Source organism: Agelaius phoeniceus, chromosome 33 (genome assembly GCF_051311805.1).
Source record: "Agelaius phoeniceus isolate bAgePho1 chromosome 33, bAgePho1.hap1, whole genome shotgun sequence".
NCBI lineage: Eukaryota > Metazoa > Chordata > Aves > Passeriformes > Icteridae > Agelaius > Agelaius phoeniceus.
Window position 1 is genome coordinate 4185717 of NC_135297.1, and position 27446 is coordinate 4213162.

Sequence of the window (27446 nt, forward strand, 5' to 3'; positions counted from 1 at the left end):
GCAAATTTCTTGCTGGGCACCACCCTATTGGCCAGGGCGAGAGGCCAGAAATGGAGGCCATTTTCCATGGGGAAAATGAAGTCATTGGCCCAGGGTCTGGGTATAAGATGAAATGCGGCATCTGGGACTCTAAGGACTTGCAGGGTCTTTGTTGCTGCCAGCATTAGGTTTGGAGAAATCCAGCAAAGATATCATCACTCTAGCTTGGCTCCCCACTTTCTGCCATGGTGAGTGGCTGCAAACACAGGCCATTTCCCATGGGAAAAAGAAGTCCTTTCCCTACGGTCTGCAAATCAAATGCAAGGTGGCCTTTGGGGCTCTAAGGACTTGCAGGGTACTTCTTACTGGCAGCTTTCGATTTGGAGAAATCCAGCAAAGATTGCAAATTTCTTGCTGGGCACCACCCTATTGGCCAGGGCGAGAGGCCAGAAATGGAGGCCATTTTCCATGGGGAAAATGAAGTCATTGGCCCAGGGTCTGGGTATCAGATGAAAGGCGGCATCTGGGGCTCTAAGGACTTTCAGGGTCTTAGTTGCTGCCAGCTTTAGGTTTGGAGAAATCCAGCAGAATTTTCAAATTTCCTGCTTGGCACCCTACTTTCTGCCAGGGCAAGTTGCAGCACAGGGATACTATTTCTATGGGAAAAAGAAGTAATTTCCCCATCATGTGGGTATCAGCAGAGAGGTGAAATTTGGGGCTCTAAGGAGCTGCAGGCTCCTCGTTGCCAGCAGGTTTAGTTTTGGAGAAAATCAGCCAAGTTTGCAAATTTCAGACAGGGAATGGAGTAGATGGCCGGGGCGAGTGGCCCCAAACTGACCCCATTTTCCATGGGGAAAAAAGTCATTTCCCCAGGGTCTGGGTATAAGATGAAAGGTGGCATCTGGGGCTCTAAGGACTTGCAGGGTCCTAGTTGCTGCCAGCATTGGGTTTGGAGAAATCCAGCAAAGATTGCATCACTCTAGCTTGGCTCCCCACTTTCTGCCATGGTGAGTGGCTGCAAACACAGGCCATTTCCCAATGGAAAAAGAAGTCCTTTCCCCACGGTCTGCAAATGAAATGCAAGGTTGCCTTTGGGGCTCTAAGGACTTGCAGGGTACTTCTTACTGGCAGCTTTCGATTTGGAGAAATCCAGCAAAGATTGCAAATTTCCTGCTGGGCACCACCCTATTGGCCAGGGCGAGAGGCCAGAAATGGAGGCCATTTTCCTTGGGGAAAATGAAGTCATTGGCCCAGGCTCTGGGTATCAGATGAAAGGTGGCATCTGGGCCTCTAAGGACTTGCAGGGTCCTAGTTGCTGGCAGCTTCATGTTTGGAAGAATCCAGCACAGTTTGCAAATTTCTCGCTAGGCACAGCCTGCCTGCCAGGCCAAATGGCCAGAAATGAAGGGCATTTTCCATGGGAAAAATGTCCTTAACCCAGGGTCTCAGTAATATGTTCAAGGTGGCCTTTCAGGCTCTAAGGACTTTCAGGCTCCTGGTTGCTGCCAACTTTAGGTTTGGAAGAATCCAGCAAAGATTGTATCACTCTAGCTTGGCTCCCCACTTTCTGCCATGGTGAGTGGCTGCAAACACAGGCCATTTCCCATGGGAAAAAGAAGTCCTTTCCCCACGGTCTGCAAATCAAATGCAAGGTGGCCTTTGGGGCTCTAAGGACTTGCAGGGTACTTCTTACTGGCAGCTTTAGATTTGGAGCAATCCAGCAAAGATTGCAAATTTCTTGCTGGGCACCACCCTATTGGCCAGGGCGAGAGGCAAGAAATGGAGGCCATTTTCCTTGGGGAAAATGAAGTCATTGGCCCAGGGTCTGGGTATCAGATGAAAGGCGGCATCTGGGGCTCTAAGGACTTGCAGGGTCCAAAATGCTGCCAGCATTAGGTTTGGAGAAATCCAGCAAAGATTGCATCACTCTAGCTTGGCTCCCCACTTTCTGCCATGGTGAGTGGCTGCAAACACAGGCCATTTCCCATGGGAAAAAGAAGTCCTTTCCCCACGGTCTGCAAATCAAATGCAAGGTGGCCTTTGGGGTCTAAGGACATGCAGGGTACTTCTTACTGGCAGCTTTAGATTTGGAGAAATCCAGCAAAGATTGCAAATTTCTTGCTGGGCACCACCCTATTGGCCAGGGCGAGAGGCAAGAAATGGAGGCCATTTTCCATGGGGAAAATGAAGTCATTGGCCCAGGGTCTGGGTATCAGATGAAAGGTGGCATCTGGGGCTCTAATGAGTTGCAGGGTCCTAGTTGCTGGCAGCTTTGTTTGGAAGAATCCAGCACAGTTTGCAAATTTCTCGTTAGGCACTGCCCTGCCTGCCAGGCCAAATGGCCAGAAATGAAGGGCATTTTCCATGGGAAAAATGTCCTTAACCCAGGGTCTCAGTAATATGTTCAAGGTGGCCTTTCAGGCTCTAAGGACTTTCAGGCTCCTGGTTGCTGCCAACTTTAGGTTTGGAAGAATCCAGCAAAGATTGTATCACTCTAGCTTGGCTCCCCACTTTCTGCCATGGTGAGTGGCTGCAAACACAGGCCATTTCCCATGGGAAAAAGAAGTCCTTTCCCCACGGTCTGCAAATCAAATGCAAGGTGGCCTTTGGGGCTCTAAGGACATGCAGGGTACTTCTTACTGGAAGCTTTCGATTTGGAGAAATCCAGCAAAGATTGCAAATTTCTTGCTGGGCACCACCCTATTAGCCAGGGCGAGAGGCCAGAAATGGAGGCCATTTTCCATGGGGAAAATGAAGTCATTGGCCCAGGGTCTGGGTATCAGATGAAAGGCGGCATCTGGGGCTCTAAGGACTTGCAGGGTCTTAGTTGCTGCCAGCTTTAGGTTTGGAGAAATCCAGCAGAATTTTCAAATTTCCTGCTTGGCACCCTACTTTCTGCCAGGGCAAGTTGCAGCACAGGGATACTATTTCTATGGGAAAAAGAAGTAATTTCCCCATCATGTGGGTATCAGCAGAGAGGTGAAATTTGGGGCTCTAAGGAGCTGCAGGCTCCTCGTTGCCAGCAGGTTTAGTTTTGGAGAAAATCAGCCAAGTTTGCAAATTTCAGACAGGGAATGGAGTAGATGGCCGGGGCGAGTGGCCCCAAACTGACCCCATTTTCCATGGGGAAAAAAGTCATTTCCCCAGGGTCTGGGTATAAGATGAAAGGTGGCATCTGGGGCTCTAAGGACTTGCAGGGTCCTAGTTGCTGCCAGCATTGGGTTTGGAGAAATCCAGCAAAGATTGCATCACTCTAGCTTGGCTCCCCACTTTCTGCCATGGTGAGTGGCTGCAAACACAGGCCATTTCCCATGGGAAAAAGAAGTCCTTTCCCCACGGTCTGCAAATCAAATGCAAGGTGGCCTTTGGGGCTCTAAGGACATGCAGGGTACTTCTTACTGGCAGCTTTCGATTTGGAGAAATCCAGCAAAGATTGCAAATTTCTTGCTGGGCACCACCCTATTGGCCAGGGCGAGAGGCCAGAAATGGAGGCCATTTTCCATGGGGAAAATGAAGTCATTGGCCCAGGGTCTGGGTATCAGATGAAAGGTGGCCTTTGGGGCTCTAAGGACTTGCAGGGTCCTAGTTGCTGGCAGCTTTATGTTTGGAAGAATCCAGCACAGTTTGAAAATTTCTCGCTAGGCACAGCCTGCCTGCCAGGCCAAGTGGCCAGAAATGAAGGGCATTTTCCATGGGAAAAATGTCCTTAACCCAGGGTCTCAGTAATATGTTCAAGGTGGCCTTTCAGGCTCTAAGGTCTTTCAGGGTCCTGGTTGCTGCCAACTTTAGGTTTGGAAGAATCCAGCAAAGATTGTATCACTCTAGCTTGGCTCCCCACTTTCTGCCATAGTTAGTGGCTGCAAACGGAGGCCATTTCCCATGGGAAAAAGAAGTCCTTTCCCCACGGTCTGCAAATCAAATGCAAGGTGGCCTTTGGGGCTCTAAGGACTTGCAGGGTACTTCTTACTGGCAGCTTTCGATTTGGAGCAATCCAGCAAAGATTGCAAATTTCTTGCTGGGCACCACCCTATTGGCCAGGGCGAGAGGCCAGAAATGGAGGCCATTTTTCCTTGGGGAAAATGAAGTCATTGGCCCAGGCTCTGGGTATCAGATGAAAGGTGGCATCTGGGGCTCTAAGGACTTGCAGGGTACTTCTTACTGGCAGCTTTATGTTTGAAGAATCCAGCACAGTTTGCAAATTTCTCGCTAGGCACAGCCTGCCTGCCAGGCCAAATGGCCAGAAATGAAGGGCATTTTCCATGGGAAAAATGTCCTTAACCCAGGGTCTCAGTAATATGTTCAAGGTGGCCTTTCAGGCTCTAAGGACTTTCAGGCTCCTGGTTGCTGCCAACTTTAGGTTTGGAAGAATCCAGCAAAGATTGTATCACTCTAGCTTGGCTCCCCACTTTCTGCCATGGTGAGTGGCTGCAAACACAGGCCATTTCCCATGGGAAAAAGAAGTCCTTTCCCCACGGTCTGCAAATCAAATGCAAGGTGGCCTTTCGGGCTCTAAGGACTTGCAGGGTACATCTTACTGGCAGCTTTAGATTTGGAGCAATCCAGCAAAGATTGCAAATTTTTTGCTGGGCACCACCCTATTGGCCAGGGCGAGAGGCCAGAAATGGAGGCCATTTTCCATGGGGAAAATGAAGTCATTGGCCCAGGGTCTGGGTATCAGATGAAATGCGGCATCTGGTACTCTAAGGACTTGCAGGGTCCAAAATGCTGCCAGCACTAGGTTTGGAGAAATCCAGCAAAGATTGCATCACTCTAGCTTGGCTCCCCACTTTCTGCCATGGTGAGTGGCTGCAAACACAGGCCATTTCCCATGGGAAAAAGAAGTCCTTTCCCCACGGTCTGCAAATCAAATGCAAGGTGGCCTTTGGGGTCTAAGGACATGCAGGGTACTTCTTACTGGCAGCTTTCGATTTGGAGAAATCCAGCAAAGATTGCAAATTTCTTGCTGGGCACCACCCTATTGGCCAGGGCGAGAGGCCAGAAATGGAGGCCATTTTCCATGGGGAAAATGAAGTCATTGGCCCAGGCTCTGGGTATCAGATGAAAGGTGGCATCTGGGGCTCTAAGGACTTGCAGGGTCCTAGTTGCTGGCAGCTTTGTTTGGAAGAATCCAGCACAGTTTGCAAATTTCTCGCTAGGCACAGCCTGCCTGCCAGGCCAAATGGCCAGAAATGAAGGGCATTTTCCATGGGAAAAATGTCCTTAACCCAGGGTCTCAGTAATATGTTCAAGGTGGCCTTTCAGGCTCTAAGGAATTTCAGGGTCCTAGTTGCTGCCAACTTTAGGTTTGGAAGAATCCAGCAAAGATTGTATCACTCTAGCTTGGCTCCCCACTTTCTGCCATGGTGAGTGGCTGCAAACACAGGCCATTTCCCATGGGAAAAAGAAGTCCTTTCCCCACGGTCTGCAAATCAAATGCAAGGTGGCCTTTGGGGCTCTAAGGACTTGCAGGGTACTTCTTACTGGCAGCTTTAGATTTGGAGAAATCCAGCAAAGATTGCAAATTTCTTGCTGGGCACCACCCTATTGGCCAGGGCGAGAGGCCAGAAATGGAGGCCATTTTCCATGGGGAAAATGAAGTCATTGGCCCAGGCTCTGGGTATCAGATGAAAGGTGGCCTTTGGGGCTCTAAAGACTTGCAGGGTCTTTGTTGCTGCCAGCTTTAGGTTTGGAGAAATCCAGCAGAATTTTCAAATTTCCTGCTTGGCACCCTACTTTCTACCAGGGCAAGTTGCAGCACAGGGATACTATTTCTATGGGAAAAAGAAGTAATTTCCCCATCATGTGGGTATCAGCAGAGAGGTGAAATTTAGGGCTCTAAGGAGCTGCAGGCTCCTCGTTGCCAGCAGGTTTAGTTTTGGAGAAAATCAGACAAGTTTGCAAATTTCAGACAGGGAATGGAGTAGATGGCCGGGGCGAGTGGCCCCAAACTGACCCCATTTTCCATGGGGAAAAGAAGTCATGTCCCCAGGGTCTGGGTATAAGATGAAAGGTGGCATCTGGGGCTCTAAGGACTTTCAGGGTCCTAGTTGCTGCCAGCATTGGGTTTGGAGAAATCCAGCAAAGATTGCATCACTCTAGCTTGGCTCCCCACTTTCTGCCATGGTGAGTGGCTGCAAACGGAGGCCATTTCCCATGGGAAAAAGAAGTCCTTTCCCCACGGTCTGCAAATGAAATGCAAGGTGGCCTTTGGGGCTCTAAGGACTTGCAGGGTACTTCTTACTGGCAGCTTTCGATTTGGAGAAATCCAGCAAAGATTGCAAATTTCTTGCTGGGCACCACCCTATTGGCCAGGGCGAGAGGCCAGAAATGGAGGCCATTTTCCATGGGGAAAATGAAGTCATTGGCCCAGGGTCTGGGTATAAGATGAAATGCGGCATCTGGGACTCTAAGGATTTGCAGGGTCTTTGTTGCTGCCAGCATTAGGTTTGGAGAAATCCAGCAAAGATATCATCACTCTAGCTTGGCTCCCCACTTTCTGCCATGGTGAGTGGCTGCAAACACAGGCCATTTCCCATGGGAAAAAGAAGTCCTTTCCCTACGGTCTGCAAATCAAATGCAAGGTGGCCTTTGGGGCTCTAAGGACTTGCAGGGTACTTCTTACTGGCAGCTTTCGATTTGGAGAAATCCAGCAAAGATTGCAAATTTCTTGCTGGGCACCACCCTATTGGCCAGGGCGAGAGGCCAGAAATGGAGGCCATTTTCCATGGGGAAAATGAAGTCATTGGCCCAGGGTCTGGGTATCAGATGAAAGGCGGCATCTGGGGCTCTAAGGACTTGAAGGGTCTTAGTTGCTGCCAGCTTTAGGTTTGGAGAAATCCAGCAGAATTTTCAAATTTCCTGCTTGGCACCCTACTTTCTGCCAGGGCAAGTTGCAGCACAGGGATACTATTTCTATGGGAAAAAGAAGTAATTTCCCCATCATGTGGGTATCAGCAGAGAGGTGAAATTTGGGGCTCTAAGGAGCTGCAGGCTCCTCGTTGCCAGCAGGTTTAGTTTTGGAGAAAATCAGCCAAGTTTGCAAATTTCAGACAGGGAATGGAGTAGATGGCCGGGGCGAGTGGCCCCAAACTGACCCCATTTTCCATGGGGAAAAAAGTCATTTCCCCAGGGTCTGGGTATAAGATGAAAGGTGGCATCTGGGGCTCTAAGGACTTGCAGGGTCCTAGTTGCTGCCAGCATTGGGTTTGGAGAAATCCAGCAAAGATTGTATCACTCTAGCTTGGCTCCCCACTTTCTGCCATGGTGAGTGGCTGCAAACACAGGCCATTTCCCATGGGAAAAAGAAGTCCTTTCCCCACGGTCTGCAAATCAAATGCAAGGTGGCCTTTCGGGCTCTAAGGACTTGCAGGGTACATCTTACTGGCAGCTTTAGATTTGGAGCAATCCAGCAAAGATTGCAAATTTTTTGCTGGGCACCACCCTATTGGCCAGGGCGAGAGGCCAGAAATGGAGGCCATTTTCCATGGGGAAAATGAAGTCATTGGCCCAGGGTCTGGGTATCAGATGAAATGCGGCATCTGGTACTCTAAGGACTTGCAGGGTCCAAAATGCTGCCAGCACTAGGTTTGGAGAAATCCAGCAAAGATTGCATCACTCTAGCTTGGCTCCCCACTTTCTGCCATGGTGAGTGGCTGCAAACACAGGCCATTTCCCATGGGAAAAAGAAGTCCTTTCCCCACGGTCTGCAAATCAAATGCAAGGTGGCCTTTGGGGTCTAAGGACATGCAGGGTACTTCTTACTGGCAGCTTTCGATTTGGAGAAATCCAGCAAAGATTGCAAATTTCTTGCTGGGCACCACCCTATTTGCCAGGGCGAGAGGCCAGAAATGGAGGCCATTTTCCATGGGGAAAATGAAGTCATTGGCCCAGGCTCTGGGTATCAGATGAAAGGTGGCATCTGGGGCTCTAAGGACTTGCAGGGTCCTAGTTGCTGCCAGCATTGGGTTTGGAGAAATCCAGCAAAGATTGCATCACTCTAGCTTGGCTCCCCACTTTCTGCCATAGTTAGTGGCTGCAAACGGAGGCCATTTCCCATGGGAAAAACAAGTCCTTTCCCCACGGTCTGCAAATCAAATGCAAGGTGGCCTTTGGGGCTCTAAGGACTTGCAGGGTACTTCTTACTGGCAGCTTTCGATTTGGAGAAATCCAGCAAAGATTGCAAATTTCTTGCTGGGCACCACCCTATTGGCCAGGGCGAGAGGCCAGAAATGGAGGCCATTTTCCATGGGGAAAATGAAGTCATTGGCCCAGGGTCTGGGTATCAGATGAAAGGCGGCATCTGGGGCTCTAAGGACTTGAAGGGTCTTAGTTGCTGCCAGCTTTAGGTTTGGAGAAATCCAGCAGAATTTTCAAATTTCCTGCTTGGCACCCTACTTTCTGCCAGGGCAAGTTGCAGCACAGGGATACAATTTCTATGGGAAAAAGAAGTAATTTCCCCATCATGTGGGTATCAGCAGAGAGGTGAAATTTGGGGCTCTAAGGAGCTGCAGGCTCCTCGTTGCCAGCAGGTTTAGTTTTGGAGAAAATCAGCCAAGTTTGCAAATTTCAGACAGGGAATGGAGTAGATGGCCGGGGCGAGTGGCCCCAAACTGACCCCATTTTCCATGGGGAAAAAAGTCATTTCCCCAGGGTCTGGGTATAAGATGAAAGGTGGCATCTGGGGCTCTAAGGACTTGCAGGGTCCTAGTTGCTGCCAGCATTGGGTTTGGAGAAATCCAGCAAAGATTGCATCACTCTAGCTTGGCTCCCCACTTTCTGCCATAGTTAGTGGCTGCAAACACAGGCCATTTCCCATGGGAAAAAGAAGTCCTTTCCCCACGGTCTGCAAATGAAATGCAAGGTGGCCTTTCGGGCTCTAAGGACTTGCAGGGTACTTCTTACTGGCAGCTTTCGATTTGGAGAAATCCAGCAAAGATTGCAAATTTCTTGCTGGGCACCACCCTATTGGCCAGGGCGAGAGGCCAGAAATGGAGGCCATTTTCCTTGGGGAAAATGAAGTCATTGGCCCAGGGTCTGGGTATCAGATGAAAGGTGGCATCTGGGGCTCTAAGGACTTGCAGGGTCCTAGTTGCTGGCAGCTTCATGTTGGAAGAATCCAGCACAGTTTGCAAATTTCTCGCTAGGCACAGCCTGCCTGCCAGGCCAAATGGCCAGAAATGAAGAGCATTTTCCATGGGAAAAATGTCCTTAACCCAGGGTCTCAGTAATATGTTCAAGGTGGCCTTTCAGGCTCTAAGGACTTTCAGGCTCCTGGTTGCTGCCAACTTTAGGTTTGGAAGAATCCAGCAAAGATTGTATCACTCTAGCTTGGCTCCCCACTTTCTGCCATGGTGAGTGGCTGCAAACACAGGCCATTTCCCATGGGAAAAAGAAGTCCTTTCCCCACGGTCTGCAAATCAAATGCAAGGTGGCCTTTGGGGCTCTAAGGACTTGCAGGGTACTTCTTACTGGCAGCTTTCGATTTGGAGAAATCCAGCAAAGATTGCAAATTTCTTGCTGGGCACCACCCTATTGGCCAGGGCGAGAGGCCAGAAATGGAGGCCATTTTCCATGGGGAAAATGAAGTCATTGGCCCAGGGTCTGGGTATCAGATGAAATGCGGCATCTGGGACTCTAAGGACTTGCAGGGTCTTTGTTGCTGCCAGCTTTAGGTTTGGAGAAATCCAGCAGAATTTTCAAATTTCCTGCTTGGCACCCTACTTTCTGCCAGGGCAAGTTGCAGCACAGGGATACTATTTCTATGGGAAAAAGAAGTAATTTCCCCATCATGTGGGTATCAGCAGAGAGGTGAAATTTGGGGCTCTAAGGAGCTGCAGGCTCCTCGTTGCCAGCAGGTTTAGTTTTGGAGAAAATCAGCCAAGTTTGCAAATTTCAGACAGGGAATGAAGCAGATGGCCGGGGCGAGTGGCCCCAAACTGACCCCATTTTCCATGGGGAAAAGAAGTCATGTCCCCAGGGTCTCGGTAGAAGATGAAAGGTGGCATCTGGGGCTCTAAGGACTTGCAGGGTCCTAGTTGCTGCCAGCATTGGGTTTGGAGAAATCCAGCAAAGATTGCATCACTCTAGCTTGGCTCCCCACTTTCTGCCATGGTGAGTGGCTGCAAACGGAGGACATTTCCCAATGGAAAAACGAGTCCTTTCCCCACGGTCTGCAAATGAAATGCAAGGTGGCCTTTGGGGCTCTAAGGACTTGCAGGGTACTTCTTACTGGCAGCTTTCGATTTGGAGAAATCCAGCAAAGATTGCAAATTTCTTGCTGGGCACCACCCTATTGGCCAGGGCAAAAGGCCAGAAATGGAGGCCATTTTCCTTGGGGAAAATGAAGTCATTGGCCCAGGGTCTGGGTATCAGATGAAAGGTGGCATCTGGGGCTCTAAGGACTTGCAGGGTCCTAGTTGCTGGCAGCTTTATGTTTGGAAGAATCCAGCACAGTTTGCAAATTTCTCGCAAGGCACAGCCTTCCTGCCAGGCCAAGTGGCCAGAAATGAAGAGCATTTTCCATGGGAAAAATGTCCTTAACCCAGGGTCTCAGTAATATGTTCAAGGTGGCCTTTCAGGCTCTAAGGACTTTCAGGGTCCTGGTTGCTGCCAACTTTAGGTTTGGAAGAATCCAGCAAAGATTGCATCACTCTAGCTTGGCTCCCCACTTTCTGCCATGGTGAGTGGCTGCAAACACAGGCCATTTCCCATGGGAAAAAGAAGTCCTTTCCCCACGGTCTGCAAATCAAATGCAAGGTGGCCTTTGGGGCTCTAAGGACATGCAGGGTACTTCTTACTGGCAGCTTTCGATTTGGAGCAATCCAGCAAAGATTGCAAATTTCTTGCTGGGCACCACCCTATTGGCCAGGGCGAGAGGCCAGAAATGGAGGCCATTTTCCATGGGGAAAATGAAGTCATTGGCCCAGGCTCTGGGTATCAGATGAAAGGTGGCATCTGGGGCTCTAAGGACTTGCAGGGTCTTAGTTGCTGCCAGCTTTAGGTTTGGAGAAATCCAGCAGAATTTTCAAATTTCCTGATTGGCACCCTACTTTCTACAAGGGCAAGTTGCAGCACAGGGATACTATTTCTATGGGAAAAAGAAGTAATTTCCCCATCATGTGGGTATCAGCAGAGAGGTGAAATTTAGGGCTCTAAGGAGCTGCAGGCTCCTCGTTGCCAGAAGGTTTAGTTTTGGAGAAAATCAGCCAAGTTTGCAAATTTCAGACAGGGAATGAAGCAGATGGCCGGGGCGAGTGGCCCCAAACTGACCCCATTTTCCATGGGGAAAAGAAGTCATGTCCACAGGGTCTGGGTATAAGATGAAAGGTGGCATCTGGGGCTCTAAGGACTTGCAGGGTCCTAGTTGCTGCCAGCATTGGGTTTGGAGAAATCCAGCAAAGATTGCATCACTCTAGCTTGGCTCCCCACTTTCTGCCATGGTGAATGGCTGCAAACACAGGCCATTTCCCATGGGAAAAAGAAGTCCTTTCCCCACGGTCTGCAAATGAAATGCAAGGTGGCCTTTGGGGCTCTAAGGACTTGCAGGGTACTTCTTACTGGCAGCTTTCGATTTGGAGAAATCCAGCAAAGATTGCAAATTTCTTGCTGGGCACCACCCTATTGGCCAGGGCGAGAGGCCAGAAATGGAGGCCATTTTCCTTGGGGAAAATGAAGTCATTGGCCCAGGCTCTGGGTATCAGATGAAAGGTGGCCTTTGGGGCTCTAAGGACTTGCAGGGTCCTAGTTGCTGCCAGCTTTATGTTTGGAAGAATCCAGCACAGTTTGCAAATTTCTCGCAAGGCACAGCCTGCCTGCCAGGCCAAGTGGCCACAAATGAAGGGCATTTTCCATGGGAAAAATGTCCTTAACCAAGGGTCTCAGTAATATATTCAAGGTGGCCTTTCAGGCTCTAAGGACTTTCAGGGTCCTAGTTGCTGGCAACTTTAGGTTTGGAAGAATCCAGCAAAGATTGTATCACTCTAGCTTGGCTCCCCACTTTCTGCCATGGTGAGTGTCTGCAAACACAGGCCATTTCCTATGGGAAAAAGAAGTCCTTTCCCCACTGTCTGCAAATCAAATGCAAGGTGGCCTTTGGGGCTCTAAGGACATGCAGGGTACTTCTTACTGGCAGCTTTCGATTTGGAGAAATCCAGCAAAGATTGCAAATTTCTTGCTGGGCACCACCCTATTGGCCAGGGCGAGAGGCCAGAAATGGAGGCCATTTTCCATGGGGAAAATGAAGTCATTGGCCCAGGCTCTGGGTATCAGATGAAAGGTGGCATCTGGGGCTCTAAGGACTTGCAGGGTCTTAGTTGCTGCCAGCTTTAGGTTTGGAGAAATCCAGCAGAATTTTCAAATTTCCTGCTTGGCACCCTACTTTCTTCCAGGGCAAGTTGCAGCACAGGGATACTATTTCTATGGGAAAAAGAAGTAATTTCCCCATCATGTGGGTATCAGCAGAGAGGTGAAATTTGGGGCTCTAAGGAGCTGCAGGCTCCTCGTTGCCAGCAGGTTTAGTTTTGGAGAAAATCAGCCAAGTTTGTAAATTTCAGACAGGGAATGAAGCAGATGGCCGGGGCGAGTGGCCCCAAACTGACCCCATTTTCCATGGGGAAAAAAGTCATGTCCCCAGGGTCTGGGTATAAGATGAAAGGTGGCATCTGGGGCTCTAAGGACTTGCAGGGTCCTAGTTGCTGCCAGCATTGGGTTTGGAGAAATCCAGCAAAGATTGCATCACTCTAGCTTGGCTCCCCACTTTCTGCCATGGTGAGTGGCTGCAAACACAGGCCATTTCCTATGGGAAAAAGAAGTCCTTTCCCCACTGTCTGCAAATCAAATGCAAGGTGGCCTTTGGGGCTCTAAGGACTTGCAGGGTACTTCTTATTGGCAGCTTTGAATTTTGAGAAATCCAGCAAAGATTGCAAATTTCTTGCTGGGCACCACCCTATTGGCCAGGGCGAGAGGCCAGAAATGGAGGCCATTTTCCATGGGGAAAATGAAGTCATTGGCCCAGGCTCTGGGTATCAGATGAAAGGTGGCATCTGGGGCTCTAAGGACTTGCAGGGTCCTAGTTGCTGGCAGCTTTATGTTTGGAAGAATCCAGCACAGTTTGCAAATTTCTCGTTAGGCACTGCCCTGCCTGCCAGGCCAAATGGCCAGAAATGTAGGGCATTTTCCATGGGAAAAATGTCCTTAACCCAGGGTCTCAGTAATATGTTCAAGGTGGCCTTTCAGGCTCTAAGGACTTGCAGGGTCCTAGTTGCTGCCAACTTTAGGTTTGGAGAAATCCATCAAAGATTGCATCACTTTAGCTTGGCTCCCCACTTTCTGCCATGGTGAGTGGCTGCAAACACAGGCCATTTCCCATGGGAAAAAGAAGTCCTTTCCCCACGGTCTGCAAATCAAATGCAAGGTGGCCTTTGGGGCTCTAAGGACATGCAGGGTACTTCTTACTGGCAGCTTTCGATTTGGAGAAATCCAGCAAAGATTGCAAATTTCTTGCTGGGCACCACCCTATTGGCCAGGGCGAGAGGCCAGAAATGGAGGCCATTTTCCATGGAGAAAATGAAGTCATTGGCCCAGGCTCTGGGTATCAGATTAAAGGTGGCATCTGGGGCTCTAAGGACTTGCAGGGTCTTAGTTGCTGCCAGCTTTAGGTTTGGAGAAATCCAGCAGAATTTTCAAATTTCCTGCTTGGCACCCTACTTTCTGCCAGGGCAAGTTGCAGCACAGGGATACTATTTCTATGGGAAAAAGAAGTAATTTCCCCATCATGTGGGTATCAGCAGAGAGGTGAAATTTGGGGCTCTAAGGAGCTGCAGGCTCCTCGTTGCCAGCAGGTTTTGTTTTGGAGAAAATCAGCCAAGTTTGCAAATTTCAGACAGGGAATGGAGCAGATGGCCGGGGCGAGTGGCCCGAAACTGACCCCATTTTCCATGGGGAAAAAAGTCATGTCCCCAGGGTCTGGGTATAAGATGAAAGGTGGCATCTGGGGCTCTAAGGACTTTCAGGGTCCTAGTTGCTGCCAGCATTGGGTTTGGAGAAATCCAGCAAAGATTGCATCACTCTAGCTTGGCTCCCCACTTTCTGCCATGGTGAGTGGCTGCAAACGGAGGCCATTTCCCATGGGAAAAAGAAGTCCTTTCCCCACGGTCTGCAAATGAAATGCAAGGTGGCCTTTGGGGCTCTAAGGACTTGCAGGGTACTTCTTACTGGCAGCTTTCGATTTGGAGCAATCCAGCAAAGATTGCAAATTTCTTGCTGGGCACCACCCTATTGGCCAGGGCGAGAGGCCAGAAATGGAGGCCATTTTCCATGGGGAAAATGAAGTCATTGGCCCAGGCTCTGGGTATCAGATGAAAGTTGGCCTTTGGGGCTCTAAGGACTTGCAGGGTCCTAGTTGCTGGCAGCTTTATGTTTGGAAGAATCCAGCACAGTTTGCAAATTTCTCGCAAGGCACAGCCTGCCTGCCAGGCCAAGTGGCCACAAATGAAGGGCATTTTCCATGGGAAAAATGTCCTTAACCCAGGGTCTCAGTAATATGTTCAAGGTGGCCTTTCAGGCTCTAAGGACTTTCAGGCTCCTGGTTGCTGCCAACTTTAGGTTTGGAAGAATCCAGCAAAGATTGTATCACTCTAGCTTGGCTCCCCACTTTCTGCCATGGTGAGTGGCTGCAAACACAGGCCATTTCCCATGGGAAAAAGAAGTCCTTTCCCCACGGTCTGCAAATCAAATGCAAGGTGGCCTTTGGGGCTCTAAGGACTTGCAGGGTACTTCTTACTGGCAGCTTTCGATTTGGAGCAATCCAGCAAAGATTGCAAATTTCTTGCTGGGCACCACCCTATTGGCCAGGGCGAGAGGCCAGAAAAGGAGGCCATTTTCCATGGGGAAAATGAAGTCATTGGCCCAGGCTCTGGGTATCAGATGAAAGGTGGCCTTTGGGGCTCTAAGGACTTGCAGGGTCCTAGTTGCTGCCAGCTTTAGGTTTGGAGAAATCCAGAAGAATTTTCAAATTTCCTGCTTGGCACCCTACTTTCTGCCAGGGCAAGTTGCAGCACAGGGATACTATTTCTATGGGAAAAAGAAGTAAGTTCCCCATCATGTGGGTATCAGCAGAGAGGTGAAATTTGGGGCTCTAAGGAGCTGCAGGCTCCTCGTTGCCAGCAGGTTTAGTTTTGGAGAAAATCAGCCAAGTCTGCAAATTTCAGACAGGGAATGAAGCAGATGGCCGGGGCGAGTGGCCCCAAACTGACCCCATTTTCCATGGGGAAAAGAAGTCATGTCCCCAGGGTCTGGGTATAAGATGAAAGGTGGCATCTGGGGCTCTAAGGACTTGCAGGGTCCTAGTTGCTGCCAGTATTAGGTTTGGAGAAATCCAGCAAAGATTGCATCACTCTAGCTTGGCTCCCCACTTTCTGCCATGGTGAGTGGCTGCAAACACAGGCCATTTCCCATGGGAAAAAGAAGTCCTTTCCCCACGGTCTGCAAATCAAATGCAAGGTGGCCTTTGGGGCTCTAAGGACATGCAGGGTACTTCTTACTGGCAGCTTTCGATTTGGAGAAATCCAGCAAAGATTGCAAATTTCTTGCTGGGCACCACCCTATTGGCCAGGGCGAGAGGCAAGAAATGGAGGCCATTTTCCATGGGGAAAATGAAGTCATTGGCCCAGGCTCTGGGTATCAGATGAAAGGTGGCATCTGGGGCTCTAAGGACTTGCAGGGTCTTAGTTGCTGCCAGCTTTAGGTTTGGAGAAATCCAGCAGAATTTTCAAATTTCCTGCTTGGCACCCTACTTTCTGCCAGGGCAAGTTGCAGCACAGGGATACTATTTCTATGGGAAAAAGAAGTAATTTCCCCATCATGTGGGTATCAGCAGAGAGGTGAAATTTGGGGCTCTAAGGAGCTGCAGGCTCCTCGTTGCCAGCAGGTTTAGTTTTGGAGAAAATCAGCCAAGTTTGCAAATTTCAGACAGGGAATGAAGCAGATGGCCGGGGCGAGTGGCCCCAAACTGACCCCATTTTCCATGGGGAAAAGAAGTCATGTCCCCAGGGTCTGGGTAGAAGATGAAAGGTGGCATCTGGGGCTCTAAGGACTTGCAGGGTCCTAGTTGCTGCCAGCATTGGGTTTGGAGAAATCCAGCAAAGATTGCATCACTCTAGCTTGGCTCCCCACTTTCTGCCATGGTGAGTGGCTGCAAACGGAGGCCATTTCCCAATGGAAAAAGAAGTCCTTTCCCCACGGTCTGCAAATGAAATGCAAGGTGGCCTTTGGGGCTCTAAGGACTTGCAGGGTACTTCTTACTGGCAGCTTTCGATTTGGAGCAATCCAGCAAAGATTGCAAATTTCTTGCTGGGCACCACCCTATTGGCCAGGGCAAAAGGCCAGAAATGGAGGCCATTTTCCTTGGGGAAAATGAAGTCATTGGCCCAGGCTCTGGGTATCAGATGAAAGGTGGCATCTGGGGCTCTAAGGACTTGCAGGGTCCTAGTTGCTGGCAGCTTTATGTTTGGAAGAATCCAGCACAGTTTGCAAATTTCTCGCAAGGCACAGCCTGCCTGCCAGGCCAAGTGGCCACAAATGAAGGGCATTTTCCATGGGAAAAATGTCCTTAACCCAGGGTCTCAGTAATATGTTCAAGGTGGCCTTTCAGGCTCTAAGGACTTTCAGGCTCCTGGTTGCTGCCAACTTTAGGTTTGGAAGAATCCAGCAAAGATTGTATCACTCTAGCTTGGCTCCCCACTTTCTGCCATGGTGAGTGGCTGCAAACACAGGCCATTTCCCATGGGAAAAAGAAGTCCTTTCCCCACGGTCTGCAAATCAAATGCAAGGTGGCCTTTGGGGCTCTAAGGACTTGCAGGGTACTTCTTACTGGCAGCTTTCGATTTGGAGCAATCCAGCAAAGATTGCAAATTTCTTGCTGGGCACCACCCTATTGGCCAGGGCAGGAGGCCAGAAATGGAGGCCATTTTCCATGGGGAAAATGAAGTCATTGGCCCAGGGTCTGGGTATCAGATGAAAGGCGGCATCTGGGGCTCTAAGGACTTGCAGGGTCCAAGTTGCTGCCAGCATTAGGTTTGGAGAAATCCAGCAGAATTTTCAAATTTCCTGCTTGGCACCCTACTTTCTGCCAGGGCAAGTTGCAGCACAGGGATACTATTTCTATGGGAAAAAGAAGTAATTTCCCCATCATGTGGGTATCAGCAGAGAGGTGAAATTTGGGGCTCTAAGGAGCTGCAGGCTCCTCGTTGCCAGCAGGTTTAGTTTTGGAGAAAATCAGCCAAGTTTGCAAATTTCAGACAGGGAATGAAGCAGATGGCCGGGGCGAGTGGCCCCAAACTGACCCCATTTTCCATGGGGAAAAGAAGTCATGTCCCCAGGGTCTGGGTAGAAGATGAAAGGTGGCATCTGGGGCTCTAAGGACTTGCAGGGTCCTAGTTGCTGCCAGCATTGGGTTTGGAGAAATCCAGCAAAGATTGCATCACTCTAGCTTGGCTCCCCACTTTCTGCCATGGTGAGTGGCTGCAAACGGAGGCCATTTCCCATGGGAAAAAGAAGTCCTTTCCCCACGGTCTGCAAATCAAATGCAAGGTGGCCTTTGGGGCTCTAAGGACTTGCAGGGTACTTCTTACTGGCAGCTTTCGATTTGGAGCAATCCAGCAAAGATTGCAAATTTCTTGCTGGGCACCACCCTATTGGCCAGGGCGAGAGGCCAGAAATGGAGGCCATTTTCCATGGGGAAAATGAAGTCATTGGCCCAGGCTCTGGGTATCAGATGAAAGGTGGCCTTTGTGGCTCTAAGGACTTGCAGGGTCCTAGTTGCTGGCAGCTTTATATTTGGAAGAATCCAGCACAGTTTGCAAATTTCTCGCAAGGCACAGCATCCTGCCAGGCCAAGTGGCCAGAAATGAAGGGCATTTTCCATGGGAAAAATGTCCTTAACCCAGGGTCTCAGTAATATGTTCAAGGTGGCCTTTCAGGCTCTAAGGACTTTCAGGCTCCTGGTTGCTGCCAACTTTAGGTTTGGAAGAATCCAGCAAAGATTGTATCACTCTAGCTTGGCTCCCCACTTTCTGCCATGGTGAGTGGCTGCAAACACAGGCCATTTCCCATGGGAAAAAGAAGTCCTTTCCCCACGGTCTGCAAATGAAATGCAAGGTGGCCTTTGGGGCTCTAAGGACTTGCAGGGTACTTCTTACTGGCAGCTTTCGATTTGGAGAAATCCAGCAAAGATTGCAAATTTCTTGCTGGGCACCACCCTATTGGCCAGGGCGAGAGGCCAGAAATGGAGGCCATTTTCCATGGGGAAAATGAAGTCATTGGCCCAGGGTCTGGGTATCAGATGAAAGGCGGCATCTGGGGCTCTAAGGACTTGCAGGGTCCAAGTTGCTGCCAGTATTAGGTTTGGAGAAATCCAGCAAAGATTGCATCACTCTAGCTTGGCTCCCCACTTTCTGCCATGGTGAGTGGCTGCAAACACAGGCCATTTCCCATGGGAAAAAGAAGTCCTTTCCCCACGGTCTGCAAATCAAATGCAAGGTGGCCTTTGGGGCTCTAAGGACATGCAGGGTACTTCTTACTGGCAGCTTTCGATTTGGAGAAATCCAGCAAAGATTGCAAATTTCTTGCTGGGCACCACCCTATTGGCCAGGGCGAGAGGCAAGAAATGGAGGCCATTTTCCATGGGGAAAATGAAGTCATTGGCCCAGGCTCTGGGTATCAGATGAAAGGTGGCATCTGGGGCTCTAAGGACTTGCAGGGTCTTAGTTGCTGCCAGCTTTAGGTTTGGAGAAATCCAGCAGAATTTTCAAATTTCCTGCTTGGCACCCTACTTTCTGCCAGGGCAAGTTGCAGCACAGGGATACTATTTCTATGGGAAAAAGAAGTAATTTCCCCATCATGTGGGTATCAGCAGAGAGGTGAAATTTGGGGCTCTAAGGAGCTGCAGGCTCCTCGTTGCCAGCAGGTTTAGTTTTGGAGAAAATCAGCCAAGTTTGCAAATTTCAGACAGGGAATGAAGCAGATGGCCGGGGCGAGTGGCCCCAAACTGACCCCATTTTCCATGGGGAAAAGAAGTCATGTCCCCAGGGTCTGGGTAGAAGATGAAAGGTGGCATCTGGGGCTCTAAGGACTTGCAGGGTCCTAGTTGCTGCCAGCATTGGGTTTGGAGAAATCCAGCAAAGATTGCATCACTCTAGCTTGGCTCCCCACTTTCTGCCATGGTGAGTGGCTGCAAACGGAGGCCATTTCCCAATGGAAAAAGAAGTCCTTTCCCCACGGTCTGCAAATGAAATGCAAGGTGGCCTTTGGGGCTCTAAGGACTTGCAGGGTACTTCTTACTGGCAGCTTTCGATTTGGAGAAATCCAGCAAAGATTGCAAATTTCTTGCTGGGCACCACCCTATTGGCCAGGGCAAAAGGCCAGAAATGGAGGCCATTTTCCTTGGGGAAAATGAAGTCATTGGCCCAGGCTCTGGGTATCAGATGAAAGGTGGCCTTTGGGGCTCTAAGGACTTGCAGGGTCCTAGTTGCTGGCAGCTTTATGTTTGGAAGAATCCAGCACAGTTTGCAAATTTCTCGCAAGGCACAGCCTGCCTGCCAGGCCAAGTGGCCACAAATGAAGGGCATTTTCCATGGGAAAAATGTCCTTAACCCAGGGTCTCAGTAATATGTTCAAGGTGGCCTTTCAGGCTCTAAGGACTTTCAGGCTCCTGGTTGCTGCCAACTTTAGGTTTGGAAGAATCCAGCAAAGATTGTATCACTCTAGCTTGGCTCCCCACTTTCTGCCATGGTGAGTGGCTGCAAACACAGGCCATTTCCCATGGGAAAAAGAAGTCCTTTCCCCACGGTCTGCAAATCAAATGCAAGGTGGCCTTTGGGGCTCTAAGGACTTGCAGGGTACTTCTTACTGGCAGCTTTCGATTTGGAGCAATCCAGCAAAGATTGCAAATTTCTTGCTGGGCACCACCCTATTGGCCAGGGCAGGAGGCCAGAAATGGAGGCCATTTTCCATGGGGAAAATGAAGTCATTGGCCCAGGGTCTGGGTATCAGATGAAAGGCGGCATCTGGGGCTCTAAGGACTTGCAGGGTCCAAGTTGCTGCCAGCATTAGGTTTGGAGAAATCCAGCAGAATTTTCAAATTTCCTGCTTGGCACCCTACTTTCTGCCAGGGCAAGTTGCAGCACAGGGATACTATTTCTATGGGAAAAAGAAGTAATTTCCCCATCATGTGGGTATCAGCAGAGAGGTGAAATTTGGGGCTCTAAGGAGCTGCAGGCTCCTCGTTGCCAGCAGGTTTAGTTTTGGAGAAAATCAGCCAAGTTTGCAAATTTCAGACAGGGAATGAAGCAGATGGCCGGGGCGAGTGGCCCCAAACTGACCCCATTTTCCATGGGGAAAAGAAGTCATGTCCCCATGGTCTGGGTAGAAGATGAAAGGTGGCATCTGGGGCTCTAAGGACTTGCAGGGTCCTAGTTGCTGCCAGCATTGGGTTTGGAGAAATCCAGCAAAGATTGCATCACTCTAGCTTGGCTCCCCACTTTCTGCCATGGTGAGTGGCTGCAAACACAGGCCATTTCCCATGGGAAAAAGAAGTCCTTTCCCCACGGTCTGCAAATCAAATGCAAGGTGGCCTTTGGGGCTCTAAGGACTTGCAGGGTACTTCTTACTGGCAGCTTTCGATTTGGAGAAATCCAGCAAAGATTGCAAATTTCTTGCTGGGCACCACCCTATTGGCCAGGGCGAGAGGCCAGAAATGGAGGCCATTTTCCATGGGGAAAATGAAGTCATTGGCCCAGGGTCTGGGTATCAGATGAAATGCGGCATCTGGGACTCTAAGGACTTGCAGGGTCTTTGTTGCTGCCAGCTTTAGGTTTGGAGAAATCCAGCAGAATTTTCAAATTTCCTGCTTGGCACCCTACTTTCTGCCAGGGCAAGTTGCAGCACAGGGATACTATTTCTATGGGAAAAAGAAGTAATTTCCCCATCATGTGGGTATCAGCAGAGAGGTGAAATTTGGGGCTCTAAGGAGCTGCAGGCTCCTCGTTGCCAGCAGGTTTAGTTTTGGAGAAAATCAGCCAAGTTTGCAAATTTCAGACAGGGAATGAAGCAGATGGCCGGGGCGAGTGGCCCCAAACTGACCCCATTTTCCATGGGGAAAAGAAGTCATGTCCCCAGGGTCTCGGTAGAAGATGAAAGGTGGCATCTGGGGCTCTAAGGACTTGCAGGGTCCTAGTTGCTGCCAGCATTGGGTTTGGAGAAATCCAGCAAAGATTGCATCACTCTAGCTTGGCTCCCCACTTTCTGCCATGGTGAGTGGCTGCAAACGGAGGACATTTCCCAATGGAAAAACGAGTCCTTTCCCCACGGTCTGCAAATGAAATGCAAGGTGGCCTTTGGGGCTCTAAGGACTTGCAGGGTACTTCTTACTGGCAGCTTTCGATTTGGAGAAATCCAGCAAAGATTGCAAATTTCTTGCTGGGCACCACCCTATTGGCCAGGGCAAAAGGCCAGAAATGGAGGCCATTTTCCTTGGGGAAAATGAAGTCATTGGCCCAGGCTCTGGGTATCAGATGAAAGGTGGCCTTTGGGGCTCTAAGGACTTGCAGGGTCCTAGTTGCTGGCAGCTTTATGTTTGGAAGAATCCAGCACAGTTTGCAAATTTCTCGCAAGGCACAGCCTTCCTGCCAGGCCAAGTGGCCAGAAATGAAGAGCATTTTCCATGGGAAAAATGTCCTTAACCCAGGGTCTCAGTAATATGTTCAAGGTGGCCTTTCAGGCTCTAAGGACTTTCAGGGTCCTGGTTGCTGCCAACTTTAGGTTTGGAAGAATCCAGCAAAGATTGCATCACTCTAGCTTGGCTCCCCACTTTCTGCCATGGTGAGTGGCTGCAAACACAGGCCATTTCCCATGGGAAAAAGAAGTCCTTTCCCCACGGTCTGCAAATCAAATGCAAGGTGGCCTTTGGGGCTCTAAGGACATGCAGGGTACTTCTTACTGGCAGCTTTCGATTTGGAGCAATCCAGCAAAGATTGCAAATTTCTTGCTGGGCACCACCCTATTGGCCAGGGCGAGAGGCCAGAAATGGAGGCCATTTTCCATGGGGAAAATGAAGTCATTGGCCCAGGCTCTGGGTATCAGATGAAAGGTGGCATCTGGGGCTCTAAGGACTTGCAGGGTCTTAGTTGCTGCCAGCTTTAGGTTTGGAGAAATCCAGCAGAATTTTCAAATTTCCTGATTGGCACCCTACTTTCTACAAGGGCAAGTTGCAGCACAGGGATACTATTTCTATGGGAAAAAGAAGTAATTTCCCCATCATGTGGGTATCAGCAGAGAGGTGAAATTTAGGGCTCTAAGGAGCTGCAGGCTCCTCGTTGCCAGAAGGTTTAGTTTTGGAGAAAATCAGCCAAGTTTGCAAATTTCAGACAGGGAATGAAGCAGATGGCCGGGGCGAGTGGCCCCAAACTGACCCCATTTTCCATGGGGAAAAGAAGTCATGTCCACAGGGTCTGGGTATAAGATGAAAGGTGGCATCTGGGGCTCTAAGGACTTGCAGGGTCCTAGTTGCTGCCAGCATTGGGTTTGGAGAAATCCAGCAAAGATTGCATCACTCTAGCTTGGCTCCCCACTTTCTGCCATGGTGAATGGCTGCAAACACAGGCCATTTCCCATGGGAAAAAGAAGTCCTTTCCCCACGGTCTGCAAATCAAATGCAAGGTGGCCTTTGGGGCTCTAAGGACTTGCAGGGTACTTCTTACTGGCAGCTTTCGATTTGGAGCAATCCAGCAAAGATTGCAAATTTCTTGCTGGGCACCACCCTATTGGCCAGGGCGAGAGGCCAGAAATGGAGGCCATTTTCCTTGGGGAAAATGAAGTCATTGGCCCAGGCTCTGGGTATCAGATGAAAGGTGGCCTTTGGGGCTCTAAGGACTTGCAGGGTCCTAGTTGCTGCCAGCTTTATGTTTGGAAGAATCCAGCACAGTTTGCAAATTTCTCGCAAGGCACAGCCTGCCTGCCAGGCCAAGTGGCCAGAAATGAAGGGCATTTTCCATGGGAAAAATGTCCTTAACCAAGGGTCTCAGTAATATATTCAAGGTGGCCTTTCAGGCTCTAAGGACTTTCAGGGTCCTAGTTGCTGGCAACTTTAGGTTTGGAAGAATCCAGCAAAGATTGTATCACTCTAGCTTGGCTCCCCACTTTCTGCCATGGTGAGTGTCTGCAAACACAGGCCATTTCCTATGGGAAAAAGAAGTCCTTTCCCCACTGTCTGCAAATCAAATGCAAGGTGGCCTTTGGGGCTCTAAGGACATGCAGGGTACTTCTTACTGGCAGCTTTCGATTTGGAGAAATCCAGCAAAGATTGCAAATTTCTTGCTGGGCACCACCCTATTGGCCAGGGCGAGAGGCCAGAAATGGAGGCCATTTTCCATGGGGAAAATGAAGTCATTGGCCCAGGCTCTGGGTATCAGATGAAAGGTGGCATCTGGGGCTCTAAGGACTTGCAGGGTCTTAGTTGCTGCCAGCTTTAGGTTTGGAGAAATCCAGCAGAATTTTCAAATTTCCTGCTTGGCACCCTACTTTCTTCCAGGGCAAGTTGCAGCACAGGGATACTATTTCTATGGGAAAAAGAAGTAATTTCCCCATCATGTGGGTATCAGCAGAGAGGTGAAATTTGGGGCTCTAAGGAGCTGCAGGCTCCTCGTTGCCAGCAGGTTTAGTTTTGGAGAAAATCAGCCAAGTTTGTAAATTTCAGACAGGGAATGAAGCAGATGGCCGGGGCGAGTGGCCCCAAACTGACCCCATTTTCCATGGGGAAAAAAGTCATGTCCCCAGGGTCTGGGTATAAGATGAAAGGTGGCATCTGGGGCTCTAAGGACTTGCAGGGTCCTAGTTGCTGCCAGCATTGGGTTTGGAGAAATCCAGCAAAGATTGCATCACTCTAGCTTGGCTCCCCACTTTCTGCCATGGTGAGTGGCTGCAAACACAGGCCATTTCCTATGGGAAAAAGAAGTCCTTTCCCCACTGTCTGCAAATCAAATGCAAGGTGGCCTTTGGGGCTCTAAGGACTTGCAGGGTACTTCTTATTGGCAGCTTTGAATTTTGAGAAATCCAGCAAAGATTGCAAATTTCTTGCTGGGCACCACCCTATTGGCCAGGGCGAGAGGCCAGAAATGGAGGCCATTTTCCATGGGGAAAATGAAGTCATTGGCCCAGGCTCTGGGTATCAGATGAAAGTTGGCCTTTGGGGCTCTAAGGACTTGCAGGGTCCTAGTTGCTGGCAGCTTTATGTTTGGAAGAATCCAGCACAGTTTGCAAATTTCTCGTTAGGCACTGCCCTGCCTGCCAGGCCAAATGGCCAGAAATGTAGGGCATTTTCCATGGGAAAAATGTCCTTAACCCAGGGTCTCAGTAATATGTTCAAGGTGGCCTTTCAGGCTCTAAGGACTTGCAGGGTCCTAGTTGCTGCCAACTTTAGGTTTGGAGAAATCCATCAAAGATTGCATCACTTTAGCTTGGCTCCCCACTTTCTGCCATGGTGAGTGGCTGCAAACACAGGCCATTTCCCATGGGAAAAAGAAGTCCTTTCCCCACGGTCTGCAAATCAAATGCAAGGTGGCCTTTGGGGCTCTAAGGACATGCAGGGTACTTCTTACTGGCAGCTTTCGATTTGGAGAAATCCAGCAAAGATTGCAAATTTCTTGCTGGGCACCACCCTATTGGCCAGGGCGAGAGGCCAGAAATGGAGGCCATTTTCCATGGAGAAAATGAAGTCATTGGCCCAGGCTCTGGGTATCAGATGAAAGGTGGCATCTGGGGCTCTAAGGACTTGCAGGGTCTTAGTTGCTGCCAGCTTTAGGTTTGGAGAAATCCAGCAGAATTTTCAAATTTCCTGCTTGGCACCCTACTTTCTGCCAGGGCAAGTTGCAGCACAGGGATACTATTTCTATGGGAAAAAGAAGTAATTTCCCCATCATGTGGGTATCAGCAGAGAGGTGAAATTTGGGGCTCTAAGGAGCTGCAGGCTCCTCGTTGCCAGCAGGTTTTGTTTTGGAGAAAATCAGCCAAGTTTGCAAATTTCAGACAGGGAATGGAGCAGATGGCCGGGGCGAGTGGCCCGAAACTGACCCCATTTTCCATGGGGAAAAAAGTCATGTCCCCAGGGTCTGGGTATAAGATGAAAGGTGGCATCTGGGGCTCTAAGGACTTTCAGGGTCCTAGTTGCTGCCAGCATTGGGTTTGGAGAAATCCAGCAAAGATTGCATCACTCTAGCTTGGCTCCCCACTTTCTGCCATGGTGAGTGGCTGCAAACGGAGGCCATTTCCCATGGGAAAAAGAAGTCCTTTCCCCACGGTCTGCAAATGAAATGCAAGGTGGCCTTTGGGGCTCTAAGGACTTGCAGGGTACTTCTTACTGGCAGCTTTCGATTTGGAGCAATCCAGCAAAGATTGCAAATTTCTTGCTGGGCACCACCCTATTGGCCAGGGCGAGAGGCCAGAAATGGAGGCCATTTTCCATGGGGAAAATGAAGTCATTGGCCCAGGCTCTGGGTATCAGATGAAAGTTGGCCTTTGGGGCTCTAAGGACTTGCAGGGTCCTAGTTGCTGGCAGCTTTATGTTTGGAAGAATCCAGCACAGTTTGCAAATTTCTCGCAAGGCACAGCCTGCCTGCCAGGCCAAGTGGCCACAAATGAAGGGCATTTTCCATGGGAAAAATGTCCTTAACCCAGGGTCTCAGTAATATGTTCAAGGTGGCCTTTCAGGCTCTAAGGACTTTCAGGCTCCTGGTTGCTGCCAACTTTAGGTTTGGAAGAATCCAGCAAAGATTGTATCACTCTAGCTTGGCTCCCCACTTTCTGCCATGGTGAGTGGCTGCAAACACAGGCCATTTCCCATGGGAAAAAGAAGTCCTTTCCCCACGGTCTGCAAATCAAATGCAAGGTGGCCTTTGGGGCTCTAAGGACTTGCAGGGTACTTCTTACTGGCAGCTTTCGATTTGGAGCAATCCAGCAAAGATTGCAAATTTCTTGCTGGGCACCACCCTATTGGCCAGGGCAGGAGGCCAGAAATGGAGGCCATTTTCCATGGGGAAAATGAAGTCATTGGCCCAGGGTCTGGGTATCAGATGAAAGGCGGCATCTGGGGCTCTAAGGACTTGCAGGGTCCAAGTTGCTGCCAGCATTAGGTTTGGAGAAATCCAGCAGAATTTTCAAATTTCCTGCTTGGCACCCTACTTTCTGCCAGGGCAAGTTGCAGCACAGGGATACTATTTCTATGGGAAAAAGAAGTAATTTCCCCATCATGTGGGTATCAGCAGAGAGGTGAAATTTGGGGCTCTAAGGAGCTGCAGGCTCCTCGTTGCCAGCAGGTTTAGTTTTGGAGAAAATCAGCCAAGTTTGCAAATTTCAGACAGGGAATGAAGCAGATGGCCGGGGCGAGTGGCCCCAAACTGACCCCATTTTCCATGGGGAAAAGAAGTCATGTCCCCAGGGTCTGGGTAGAAGATGAAAGGTGGCATCTGGGGCTCTAAGGACTTGCAGGGTCCTAGTTGCTGCCAGCATTGGGTTTGGAGAAATCCAGCAAAGATTGCATCACTCTAGCTTGGCTCCCCACTTTCTGCCATGGTGAGTGGCTGCAAACGGAGGCCATTTCCCATGGGAAAAAGAAGTCCTTTCCCCACGGTCTGCAAATCAAATGCAAGGTGGCCTTTGGGGCTCTAAGGACATGCAGGGTACTTCTTACTGGCAGCTTTCGATTTGGAGAAATCCAGCAAAGATTGCAAATTTCTTGCTGGGCACCACCCTATTGGCCAGGGCGAGAGGCAAGAAATGGAGGCCATTTTCCATGGGGAAAATGAAGTCATTGGCCCAGGCTCTGGGTATCAGATGAAAGGTGGCATCTGGGGCTCTAAGGACTTGCAGGGTCTTAGTTGCTGCCAGCTTTAGGTTTGGAGAAATCCAGCAGAATTTTCAAATTTCCTGCTTGGCACCCTACTTTCTGCCAGGGCAAGTTGCAGCACAGGGATACTATTTCTATGGGAAAAAGAAGTAATTTCCCCATCATGTGGGTATCAGCAGAGAGGTGAAATTTGGGGCTCTAAGGAGCTGCAGGCTCCTCGTTGCCAGCAGGTTTAGTTTTGGAGAAAATCAGCCAAGTTTGCAAATTTCAGACAGGGAATGAAGCAGATGGCCGGGGCGAGTGGCCCCAAACTGACCCCATTTTCCATGGGGAAAAGAAGTCATGTCCCCAGGGTCTGGGTAGAAGATGAAAGGTGGCATCTGGGGCTCTAAGGACTTGCAGGGTCCTAGTTGCTGCCAGCATTGGGTTTGGAGAAATCCAGCAAAGATTGCATCACTCTAGCTTGGCTCCCCACTTTCTGCCATGGTGAGTGGCTGCAAACGGAGGCCATTTCCCATGGGAAAAAGAAGTCCTTTCCCCACGGTCTGCAAATCAAATGCAAGGTGGCCTTTGGGGC